The 13,364-nt window shown below is 38.7% G+C and overlaps 1 long non-coding RNA gene across 2 annotated transcripts; it reads left to right on the top strand.

Moving 5' to 3' along the window:
* The first annotated feature begins 7,030 nt into the window (after window positions 1–7,030).
* Window positions 7,031–9,471, top strand: LOC130904544 (uncharacterized). Of its 2 annotated transcripts, none has more exons than XR_009060865.1 (3): window positions 7,031–7,293; window positions 7,397–7,768; window positions 9,256–9,471. It is a non-coding gene; the product is annotated as an uncharacterized LOC130904544 (long non-coding RNA). The 2 variants fall into 2 exon arrangements; XR_009060864.1 differs by having other exon boundaries at window positions 7,032–7,293; window positions 9,280–9,471.
* Window positions 9,472–13,364: the final 3,893 nt, after the last annotated feature.

The following is a 13,364-nucleotide window of genomic DNA, read 5'->3' as shown; positions in this document are numbered from 1 at the left end:
CTGGGATTTTTGCTCACCGTCCTTGTTATCATTTTGACGCCACGGGGTGAGATCATGCATGGAGCCCCAGATCGAGGGAGATTGTCAGTGCTCCCACAGTTGATTTCTTTACACCAAGCGTTTTATCTATTGCAGATTCAGTCTTCCCAGCCTGGTGCAGGTCTACAATTTTGTCTCTGGTGTCCTTCGACAGCTTTTTGGTCTTGGCTATAGTGGAGTTTGGAGTGTGACTGACTGAGATTGTGGACAGGTGTCTTTTATACCGATAATGAGTTAAAAGAGGTGCCATTAATACAGGTAACGAGTGGAGCCTCGTTAGACCTCGTTAGAAGAATTAGACCTCTTTGACAGCCGCAAATCTTGCTTGTTTGTCAGTGACCAAATACTTATTTTCCGCTCTACTTTGGAGATAGATTCTTTAAAAATCAAACAATGTGATTTTCAGTTTTTTTTTCCGCATTCTGTCTGCCTAAACCCTAACCCATGGTTGAGGTTTACTCATGTTGACCATTACAGGCCTCTCTAATCTTTTCAAGTAGGAGAACTTGCATAATTGGTGGTTGACTAAATACTTATTTCCCCCACTGTACCTGCAGAGACTGGATAAGGCATTCAAGAAGATTCTTTCCACGCTGTATCGCAAGAGAGGACATCTGGTGTTATGTGGATGAAGATTTGTGGCTCAACAGAGAGGTACATCAAGATGTGTCGAAAGAATGAGGGGGGGAAATTCTGACAGCACTCGAAGTTTAGTTGTGCTGATTGTCATATGTTCACAATTTGGTTTTGTGTTTTTTTTTCTTTGTGATACTCAGTGCTATCTTTAGCTCTCTGTGTCGCAATGACGCGGTCTGTGAATACATTGTAAAAAGTGTAAACTGAGTCTTTTCCAGTTCCTAGCAATCAATCTCCCACACACAAAGGTGTAATTTACTAACAGTTTTAATCAAAACTTACATAAACCATCTTCAGCATCAGAGCGTTCCACTAGAGTAACTGTTTTATTAAGAGCATGACACAGCAATTTGACTGTCTTGTTTGCACACAATGAAACAAGGATTTGTCATTCTGACAGCATTGACATGTTCATTGACACAGAAATTTAATTTTGAGCGAAAAATTTTGCCTAAAAAAACTGGCTGTTGCAGGTAATCCATGTTGTTTTGCTACGTTTTGAGAAATGTGCATACTGTTTTGAGAATTTCAATTCTGATCTGAGAAACGTACTAATGCAATTGAGAAAAAACTGTAATTCATAGCCGCAGGATGATTGGATGCCTAATGATGTGGCACTGAAAGAATTAAAATAATGTTTAGTTTGAGGTTTTAATTTGTGTTGTATTAAAAATGGTATTGAGTATTGATTATCTTTTGAGTATAGATATCTCGTTGAAAAGATTAGGATTGTGACAACAATGCAATTATCTTGTGGTGCAGTGGGACTATGTGCAGTTGAGAGTTTATACTACATTATGAGGAAGAGTGCTGGACAGAATTTCCTAATGCCGTCCTGATGGTATGATAGAAAATCAAAATTGTGTGACCAATGGCCAGTTTCTTATGGTAAATGCTTGTCACTTTCGTCCATTTTTTACCATATTTGAGCAAGGGAAGAAGCCAACCTCGATACAATTCTCAGTTCCCTTGCTTTAAATAGCCCCTAGAAATGATCATGCCCACTCACATCATGTTTCCAAAGGTATCAAACAATCTTTCCTTTAATCATGGAATATTGCAAAACGTATATCGCTGAATCCCAAGCTTTCTCTTGTCCCGTCTCATCTAATCTAATAGTCATTTATTCAAGTTTTACTAGTGTTTTTGGTTGCTTTTGAAAGCTGTTTTGATTATTTGTTGAATATTTCTGTTGGTGTGTGGAAAGAAAAATAGCAGTGCACTTTGTATGTCAGCAAAACTGACAGGTGTTTGATTGAGAATACAAGCAAAATAATAAATTAAATATATTATATGAAAAATGTCATTTATTCTTAGGTGCAATTAATGTCTGCCGCTGTGTTAACAACAAAAAGTAATTACATAGCCAAATTTATTTAGAGATTCTATGGACACGTTTTACAATTTAACGGTCTTTTCATAACAAAATGTGTGACGTTAAATTTGATGCAAATTAATTACAAGAAGAAAGTCAACCAATTGCCCTCTTAAACTAGCAGATGAAGTGAATAACTATTTGATTGAATTGATATTTTATAAGATATTACCACCAATATTGAGGAATATTTGAGACGAGATGATTGCAGAACAGCAAATCATGTTCCTGGTAATGAGTTGGCATCAGACTTGCAATACCCATAAATCTGCCCCCTAGTGTCTGTAAGCAGTAAAAAATACTGACGTCAAGCCAAACAGAATGGAGGCTTTTGCTTGTCAAAGGAATTTGGGGGGGGTACTACAAGTATCCAAGAAAAAAAACAAAAAACCCAAGTAATCACTTCATATTTTTACTCAAGTAAAGTACAGATACACAAAAATGTACTTAAGTACGGTAACAAAGTATTTTTACTTCGTTACGTTCCACCACTTGTTTTGTTTATTAAATTACATTTCTTTAAAAATTTAAAAACATGACAAATAATTTAAAGTAAACAAAACTAGCTCATTAAAAATATCCATGAATAATATTTATTTATTTATTTATTTATTTATTTATTTATTTATTTTATGATTATTTTTAAAAATCAAAACAAAAATAATTGCGTTCTTTTCATGAATGAAGCTACTTTGTCCGTGGTGTCGTGTTTTGGCCTGCAGGCGGCAACATAGGCCCAAAGAAGACATGACAGTCGAGCGTTTTCATGGTGATGACGTAATGTTCACAGTAAAATACAGTACTTACAGTTACAGGGATACTAGGTCACGTAGCAAGTTTTAAGGTTACGAATGGCGCATCCAAGTTTGACTTAATTATTCCCAAAATTATCATTTTCTTGCTACAAATAAGTTAAACTATCAATGCCAACGACACACACAAAACAATTAACCAGGGCACTCATTAAATACTATGAAATAAGCAAACAAACAAAAATCAACCACAACCATGCAGTTAATTTTAATTATTTTAGTTTGTTTTCATGTAAAATTTTTATTAAATCATTAGCTGCCATTGACGCTGCTAGATGTCTAATATATTTAGACTAAAAGGGCTTGCAGCAAATGAATGGTTTGCTTGCAAAAAAAAAAAACAACAACAACAACAGATTTCAATTTACAGTCCAAGGATTAAAAGAGCCAAATGATTGGACGTCCATCATCGTCAGAGGTACTGAAATAGTGTGTTTATCGTTTATATGTAAAGATATATATACTGTATTTTCCAGAAAACCATGGATCAAACTCTTAAGATCTATTTTTGTCAGCATTTGTCCGAAGAAATGCTTTAGACATTTAAAATGAACAAGAAAGTAAAGAAACAAGGCTGGTCTTAGGTCACAAACATGGTACCTTGGGAAAAAAAAAACATTAAAATAGCTATTTAAAAATATTATTTATGTTATATATTTTGTTATATATAAATAATCATAATAAATATACATCTATAAAATAAAATTTAATAATATATATTTTATATACACTCACCGGCCACTTTATTAGGTACACCTGTTCAACTGCTCATTAACACTTAATTTCTAATCAGCTAATCACATGGCGGCAACTCAGTGCATTTAGGCATGTAGACATGGTTTAAGACAATCTCCTGCAGTTCAAACCAAGCATCAGTATGGGGAAGAAAGGTGATTTGAGTGACTTTGAACGTGGCATGGCTGTTGGTGCCAGAAGGGCTGGTCTGAGTATTTCAGAAACTGCTGACCTACTGGGATTTTCACGCACAACAATCACTAGGGTTTACAGAGAATGGTCTGAAAAAGAAAAAATATCCAGTGAGCGGCAGTTCTGTGGGCAGAAATGCCTTGTTGATGCCAGAGGCCAGACTGGTTCGAGCTGATAGAAAGGCAACAGTGACTCAAATAACCACCTGTTACAACCAAGGTAGGCAAAAGAGCATCTCGGAACGCACGGTACGTCGAACTTTGAGGAAGATGGGCTACAGCAGCAGAAGACCACGCCAAGTGCCACTCCTTTCAGCTAAGAACAGGAAACTGAGGCTACAATTTGCACAAGCTCATCGAAATTGGACAATAGAAGATTGGAAAAACGTTGCCTGGTCTGATGAGTCTCGATTCCTGCTGCGACATTTGGATGATAGGGTCAGAATTTGGCGTCAACAACATGAAAGCATGGATCCATCCTGCCTTGTACCAACGGTTCTGGCTGGTTGTGGTGTAGTGGTGTGAGGAATATTTTCTTGGCACTCTTTGGGCCCCTTGGTACCAACTGAGCATCGTTGGAACACCACAGCCTACCTGAGTATTGTAGCTGACCATGTCCATCCCTTTATGACCACAATGTACCCAACTTCTGATGGCTACTTTCAGCAGGATAATGCGCGATGTCATAAAGCTGGAATCATCTCAGACTGGTTTCTTGAACATGACAATGAGCTCACTGTACTCAATTGGCCTCCACAGTCACCAGATCTCAATCCAATAGAGCATCTTTGGGATGTGGTGGAACGGGAGATTGGCATCATGGATGTGCAGCCGACAAATCTGTACCAACTGTGTGATGCCATCATGTCAATATGGACCAAACTCTCTGAAGAATGCTTCCAGCACCTTGTTGAATCTATGCCACGAAGAATTGAGGCAGTTCTTAAGGCAAAAGGGGGTCCAACCCGTTACTAGCATGGTGTACCTGATAAAGTGGCCGGTGAGTGTATATTATACAGTATGTATATTTTTTGTTGTGTTGTGTTGTGTTGTGTTGTGTTGTGTTGTGTTGTGTTGTGTTGTGTTGTGTTGTGTTGTGTTGTGTTGTGTTGTGTTGTGTTGTGTTGTGTTGTGTTTTGTTTTGTTTTGTTTTGTTTTGTTTTGTTTTGTTTTGTTTTGTTTTGTTTTGTTTTGTTTTGGTTTGGTTTGGTTTGGTTTGGTTTGGTTTGGTTAATGAGTGGCGAACAGAGGTTGGAGGAGGACCATCGAGATCGTAGACATTCTACAGTCGTATTGTCGAGCCAGTTCACCACGGATACGCACACCGCGCTTGTATTTTTCTATCATTTCCATCTTCATTTCAATGGTAAGCATCACCTTTTTCCTTTTTTCACCATCTGCAAAAACTTTGTTAGAGCCCATGTTGATTTCTCTCAAGAAAATCTGCCGTGCGTCCGTCTTGCGGAAAAACAAAGAAACTGCGGCACTGTCATAAATCATCGTATTTCGAGCATGTCATTGGAGTGACAGACAGTTAAGCTTTGATCTTGCCAGAGACTCGACCTTCAAAGGGCCGCATGCGTCAATCATCATTTAACTTGTTAAAGAGTTTCTGTGGTAACTCATTGTGCGTAAGTGAGCAGCTGGAAAGCTTGAAAAATTAATGAATTAGTTCAAAAGTGCAACTCCTTGGCATTCAGAAACACTAAAAGAAATGAATAAAACATTGTGGTGGTCAGTAAATGTTACTTTTATAGAGCAAGTGCAGGGAAATAAATATACAATCACTCCATTCTGAAGAACAAAATATGGAATCACTCCATTTTGAGAAGAAAATACAGACACACCCAGTCAATTTCCTTTCATTAATTGGGCCCCTGCCTCAGATTAGATCTGCTCGTTAGCCAGCAGTTAAATACAGTGCAATTATCACACCTTGGAGGGCTGCTGGACCAAGTGGATTCACAAAAATATTGGCTCCAACAAGAGAGATGTCTCTTGTGACCAAGGAGAGGATTATCAAACTTCTTGAAGAAGGTAACACCAGAGAAGGTCCGCCTTAACCCTTTAATGCCAGCAATATGACCGTGTGTGCACCAATTGTTGCCACCATGTACACCTCAACAATGTATCATAAGAGACTTATAAGAAAAGCATTTTGAGTCACTAATCACACCAGCTGTGATAACATGTCACACACATAGCCACAACAAAATGTTCAACAGCAAACAGATGCAAAAATGTCAGGGACATGACAAAGTCATAACCTTGTACGCCCTAAAATTAATCGAGCTGCTTGACTGGACGCTTAGTTACTAAACCCAGATTGTTGACTGTGTTATTTTACAGTTTTGATGTATGTTCCATGCCTGAATGTGCGTCTTTAGTTGTATGGGGGACGGGAAACTGATAAGCATATGCTTCATCTCGTCCGCCTTTGTCGTCTTCTTCGTTTCCTTCGGGCAAATCATATCACATTTTGTAATTGTCAATGATTGTCAATGATACCGATGATGATGACAATAAAATATCATAAATAAATATGAAGCAATTATCAGAGAATCCCAAAATTGGAAAAATAAGGTCCAAATGAAACCTTTTCTTCAAATTTGTAAAAAGAAAAGTCAAAATAAATATGTGTAATAAGCGCTCAGATATCTATAACCCTTGCTATATCCTTTTTTTTTTTTTAAATGGAACCTGCAGATGCATGTGTTGAAGTACTGTAGTCTCAAAATCATGAAATTTTAGGTGTATCAAATGTGATACACATGGCAATATAGGGTTAAGCGCCCCAAATTTGTCCACTTTAAGCGGAAAAGCAACGACTCGCTGAGCTCTGACCGCGGTTGAGCAACCGAGCGCGACCACCACGTGGTAGAAGCACATTGTATCGTTGGCTATACCGTGCACGCGAACTACACGGCCGCAGAAGACTCGTCGAACATCGTTAGCTGGAGAAAGCTAGTGTTCGCCATTGCTTTAAGTGTTCGTAAAATGTCTCTGAGACGTCAACGTGGCAAGTCGGGGTCACCAGTGTAGCGGATGATGTTGTTGAGTCTCGTAGCCCGCCGAGTATAGTTCGCAGTGTTCGGCCGCTTGTGTCTCGTGTGACTCTCTAGTGTCTCAGCCGGAAACGCGTACGGCTAAAAATAGTTCCCCCCAGGAACACAACATGCCCCACCCAAGTTCCCTAGGGGATTTCTGTTAAGAGGGAGTGGTCACTACAAAATCACCTGAGTGTTTTCCGCCATATATAGTTTTTTTAAATTATACTTTGAGGAAAAAGGTAAAAAAAAAACAAAGAAAAAAAACATGTCTTATATGTATCTTTTTCCAATGACAGATCTGACATTGACAGACATTGTCAGTGACATCACAGGAAAGCTTCAAAGCTAAAAGGCAAGTTGTCATAAAGTCTTTAGTTGTGCCACGACCGCGTGCTTGGAATGCGCTAAGCAAACAAACTCGTTCAACTGATGGGAGATTTCGCCACACTAAGAAGGTATGTTCATTGAAAAAAAAAATTAATTGGGAATAACGTGACCGTGGAGTTTTTACGAGATGGGCATGAGGTAATACTTATTCAGTAATGTTTTGGATTGAAGCCCACAGACATGGAGGTGAGCGCCCAGGCCTTGAGGATCTATTACGCCTCTTGGGGAAAACTGCACATCTCACGTAGCCAGAGAGGAGGACAGCGTCTTCACAGGTTCCTCATGCTCACCCAAATGATCGACTCATCTGGTGACCTGTACCTCTCAGCTCTAGCCAGCATGAAAAGCGGGGAACAGATGGATCTAAAACCTGTAGCTGGTGACGAGGAAGAGAAGGAACGCAGGGAAAGCGTTGAAGCCGCACTCGCTATCTCCCAGTTATGAACATCTTCTATACGAGTGCTTCTCGTTAGAAGCTGGAGCAGTCCACATCCAAAGGTGTGGTAAAATGGAATGCAGAAGGGGTGCTCAAATTCTGACCAGGTAATATACATAAAAAATAAAAAATAAATACTTTTTGTTTTGACTTTTGGGGGGGGGGCTCTGATTCAAACATAAAATTTGAGAAAAATGCATTTACAATATATGTATTCATTTTTGTTTTTCTGAAGTGTACCAACTCTCTATCACGAGTTTTTTTTTTTTTTTTTTTTCTTGTAACTGGACTTGCGAGTTATGGACCTCTATGAATACTTTGAATACTAACCCTTTATTGCCAAATGTATCACATTTGATACACCTACAATTTCATGATTTTGAGAGTAATTCAGAATTTTGACATTTCTTTTTGAGAAAAAAAAAGGATTGGATGCAAGTCGACATCTTACAGAGCCCCCCGGGTGCCAGGGTTGAAAAAAAAAAAAAAAAAAAATTATAGCTGATCTGTACCCTCAATTTACTAATCTGTGGATACAGTTTAGTAATCTGTACCCACAGATTACTAATCTGTACCCACAGTTTACTAAACTGTACCCACATATTATTAAACTGTACCCACAGTTTAGCGATCTGTACCCACAGATTACTAATCTGGTCCCACAGATTACTAAACTGTGGGTACATTTTAGTAATCTGTACCCACAGTTTATTCATCTGTACCCACAGATTACTAAACTGTACCCACAGTAGTCACCAATGTTTGGCGGGGTCTCCAAACGCCGAGGGACCGACCGAGCAAGCACCTGAACGTTTTGCCCTCGGTGAACAAAGGGTTTTTAAAAGGTAACTATTGCACGTTTTCTTTGGTAGCCATCTAAAATTTCACTTTCAGGTGTCATCAATCAATATCGCATGTTGTGTTTGCACATTTTGTGTGCTGCTGTCGTGTCCTTGCGTGCTTAATTCAACTACAGCTACCAAAGAAAACGTGCAATAGTTACCTTTTAAAATCCCTTTGTTCGCTGAGGGCAAAACGTGCAGGTGCTTGCTCGGTCGGTCCCTCGGCGTTTGGAGTCCCCGCCAATCATTGGTGACTACTGTTTCCGGGTCATTGCTAAATTGTGGGTACAGTTTACTAATCTCTGGGTACAGATTAGTAAAATGTGTGTACAGATGACTAAAATGTACCCACAGATTGCTAAACTGTGGGTACAGATTACTAAAATGTACCCACAGATTGCTAAACTGTGGGTACAGTTTAGTAATCTGTGGGTACAGATGAGTAATCTGTGGGTACAGATTGCTAAACTGTGGGTACAGATTAGTTATCTGTGGGAACAGATTACTAAACTGTACCCACAAAAAGGTTTCATTAGGACCTTATTTTTCAGATTTTGGGATTCTCTGATAATTGCTTTAAGGCGTAATACATGATATATATTTTTGCTGCTCCTTATTTTTTTCTAAATGGTAATGCAATCAATTAACTGTGGGTTTACCAAGAGGTGGGTAATAATGTGTTTCATTCCATATTCAGAAAGATTGTATTTGTCTGATACACACAAAAACTGGATGCATGTTTTTGCTGACAGTTTGTTTGGCACATCCTTTTTGAGGTCCTTTGCCCAACTCACTGTTGTCAGTCTGAATAACAAACCAAGAGGAGGACCGACAACTGCTATGCTGAGAGTGTCTGACAGTGAGACCCAACTTTTCCAATTTTTCTCTGCACTGTGACAAAACAGAAGGACAAACAGAGGATTGATGGCATGACATTTTCAAAGTCAGAATCTAATATAAAGCTTTTCAACTGCTTGTGCACTGTGCTTCTTTTGAACGCCCCCTCACTTAGACACCTGTCTCCTGGGAAACTGCTGCTTAACACACACACACATACTCACATACTGACACTGCCTGGAGGGGGCTGAGGACTACTGAAAAAAAAATATAGAAGCGAGAGGAACAGAAATGGCACAAACACACACTCACACACCTCCCTTCGTGTAAGAAGCCTCAGCCAATAGAACACTTCTGTTTATGCTATTTCAGCCTATCAAAATCCCTCCTGCTTACACACCCACAGAATTGTGTGTGTATGGTACTGTTGTTACGGTGCTAAATTCTTCAACTTGATATACTCAAGAAGAATAAATATATAAATAAAACCTCCTATAACCAAAGAAATCTGCTTTTGGCAGTTATAACTACAACATACAATGAAACAACATGTTTTACACATGCATGAGGCTAATGCATTACTGAAACGTATTTACTGAAACAAGACATACATGAGAAACTGATTTTTATTCAAAATGGTATCTTTTCAATAATATGCAAAATAACAGTTAACAAAAACACCGTACCATAGACTTCGAAAATCTATTGACCTGACACATTCTTTGCGTCACGCCTTCCCGTAGGGGGCTGTACCAAAGTCTGCTTTTTTTTAGTAATAGTCGAAGACAGAACACGCTGCGAGCCCAAGCTTGGATTTTTGAAAAAGTACGAAAGCTGTACCGCATACAAACAGGAAGGATTGTCTCAGGAGTGATTTGTTCCAGGATTCAAGGTAATTATTAGATTTTTCACACCATGCATGCATTTTGAAACGTTGTGAAAAAAATCAATGGGAGAAAATAGGGGCTACATCATTGGCATTATACTTCGACATATTTATGTTAAAAACAAAAAAAACTGCTAACTGCCCTTTTTTTTTTTGCTTTTAACCAAGAATCGAGACTGCTTTACGTTCATATCTTTAAGGAATTCAGGGATTTAAGCATTTATTCACAAGAATTTTCAACGCAAAAAGCTCTTTGTGTTACGAAGGGGCAGCCACGGTGACCAAACTAGCACCACATTTGACATATTTACGTTAAAAAATTGCGAACTGCCCTTTTTTTTTTTTTGCTTTTAACCAAGAATCGAGACTGCTTTACGTTCATATCTTTAAGGAATTCAGGGATTTAAGCATTTATTCACAAGAATTTTCAACGCAAAAAGCTCTTTGTGTTACGAAGGGGCAGCCACAGTGACCAAACTAGCAGCACATTTGACATATTTACGTAAAAAAACTGCTAACTGCCCGTTTTTTTACTTTAAACCAAGAATCAAGACTGTTTTACGTCCATATCTATAAAGAATTCAGGGATTTAAGCATTTATTCACAAGAATTTTCAACGCAAAAAGCTCTGTGTTACTAAGGGGGTGACCACAGTGACTAAACTAGCAGCACATCTGACATATTTACGTAAAAAAACTGCTAACTGCGCTTTTTTTTTTTGTTGTTGTTGCTTTTAACCAAGAATCGAGGAGAATTGAGACTGTTTTACGTCCATATCTACAAAGAATTTAGGGCTTTATGTTATTGTTATGAAGTTTATGACCATACAGTAGCCCCAACCTCACGTTTCATTTGTTCACATCTAAATACAAAACCTCAATTTTAACTACTCAAGAACATGGGATGTACAGTATATTAAAGATTTAAGATAATGTAAACATTGACTTACGTATATACAGTGCCTTGCAAAAGTATTCGGCCCCCTTGAATCTTGCAGCCTTTCGCCACATTTCAGGCTTCAAACATAAAGATATGAAATATATTTTTTTTGTCAAGAATCAACAACAAGTGGGACACAATCGTGAAGTGGAACAACATTTATTGGATAATTTAAACTTTTTTAACAAATAAAAAACTGAAAAGTGGGGCGTGCAATATTATTCGGCCCCTTTACTTTCAGTGCAGCAAACTCACTCCAGAAGTTCAGTGACGATCTCTGAATGATCCAATGTTGTCCTAAATGAACGATGATGATAAATAGAATCCACCTGTGTGTAATCAAGTCTCCGTATAAATGCACCTGCTCTGTGATAGTCTCAGGGTTCTGTTTAAAGTGCAGAGAGCATTATGAAAACCAAGGAACACACCAGGCAGGTCCGAGATACTGTTGTGGAGAAGTTTAAAGCCGGATTTGGATACAAAAAGATTTCCCAAGCTTTAAACATCTCAAGGAGCACTGTGCAAGCCATCATATTGAAATGTAAGGAGCATCAGACCACTGCAAATCTACCAAGACCCGGCCGTCCTTCCAAACTTTCTTCTCAAACAAGGAGAAAACTGATCAAAGATGCAGCCAAGAGGCCCATGATCACTCTGGATGAACTGCAGAGATCTACAGAGTTTGTCCATAAGACAACAATCAGTCGTACACTGCACAAATATGGCCTTTATGGAAGAGTGGCAAGAAGAAAGCCATTTCTCAAAGATATCCATAAAAAGTCTCGTTTAAAGTTTGCCACAAGCCACCTGGGAGACACACCAAACATGTGGAAGAAGGTGCTCTGGTCAGATGAAACCAAAATTGAACTTTTTGGCCACAATGCAAAATGATATGTTTGGCGTAAAAGCAACACAGCTCATCACCCTGAACACACCATCCTCACTGTCAAACATGGTGGTGGCAGCATCATGGTTTGGGCCTGCTTTTCTTCAGCAGGGAGAGGGAAGATGGTTAAAATTGACGGGAAGATGGATGCAGCCAAATACAGGAACATTCTGGAAGAAAACCTGTTGGTATCTGCACAAGACCTGAGACTGGGACGGAGATTTATCTTCCAACAGGACAATGATCCAAAACATAAAGCCAAATCTACAATGGAATGGTTCAAAAATAAACGTATCCAGGTGTTAGAATGGCTAAGTCAAAGTCCAGACCTGAATCCAATCGAGAATCTGTGGAAAGAGCTGAAGACTGCTGTTCACAAACACTCTCCATCCAACCTCACTGAGCTCGAGCTGTTTTGCAAGGAAGAATGGGCAAGAATGTCAGTCTCTCGATGTGCAAAACTGATAGAAAAATACCCCAAGCGACTTGCAGCTGTAATTGGAGCAAAAGGTGGCGCTACAAAGTATTAACGCAAGGGGGCCGAATAATATTGCACGCCCCACTTTTCAGTTTTTTATTTGTTAAAAAAGTTTAAATTATCCAATAAATTTTGTTCCACTTCACGATTGTGTCCCACTTGTTGTTGATTCTTGACAAAAAATTGAAATTTTATATCTTAATGTTTGAAGCCTGAAATGTGGCGAAGGGTTGCAAGGTTCAAGGGGGCCGAATACTTTTGCAAGGCACTGTATGGCGGAAAACACTCAGGTGACTTGAAGTTCCACTCTGTGACCCTCGATTTGGCCAACTTTGAAAATTGTCCGAAATGCATGTGTGATACATCATTGGAAAGCTTAAAATCTCAATTTTCTGAGAGAACAAAAATTTTGAACAGGAAGGCATTTAAAAAAAAAACATTTTAAACAGCAACACCCTAATTGGAGGCGAGAACACACGTGAGCAGAATTAAAGACGCCACGATTTTAACGAGATATTATTGCGTACTTACCTTGTTTCGATTCAAAATCTCGATGTAGCATGTATCGCCGAGTGTCAAGACACAGCTGTGAATGGCCACAGCCGGATTTCTTTCTTTATTTTATGGGTGAAACATGGTGCTATAACAAGGGTCGCGATGCAAAAATCGCAGACAACAAGGAGTGGTTGAGATTTTCTTTTTCATACAGTTACCCTTTTAAACGTTTTTTTTTTTGTTTGGATCGATTCTTTATCATCTAACATATCGGGGAAAATGCGACAGTAACAAAAAAAAAAATACAATTAAGCGATAGTTATGAGGTAGATATCCGTGA

The sequence above is a fragment of the Corythoichthys intestinalis genome, chromosome 16, assembly GCF_030265065.1.
Source record: "Corythoichthys intestinalis isolate RoL2023-P3 chromosome 16, ASM3026506v1, whole genome shotgun sequence".
Classification (NCBI taxonomy): Eukaryota; Metazoa; Chordata; class Actinopteri; order Syngnathiformes; family Syngnathidae; genus Corythoichthys; species Corythoichthys intestinalis.
This window is presented reverse-complemented; position numbering and strand designations above follow the sequence as displayed.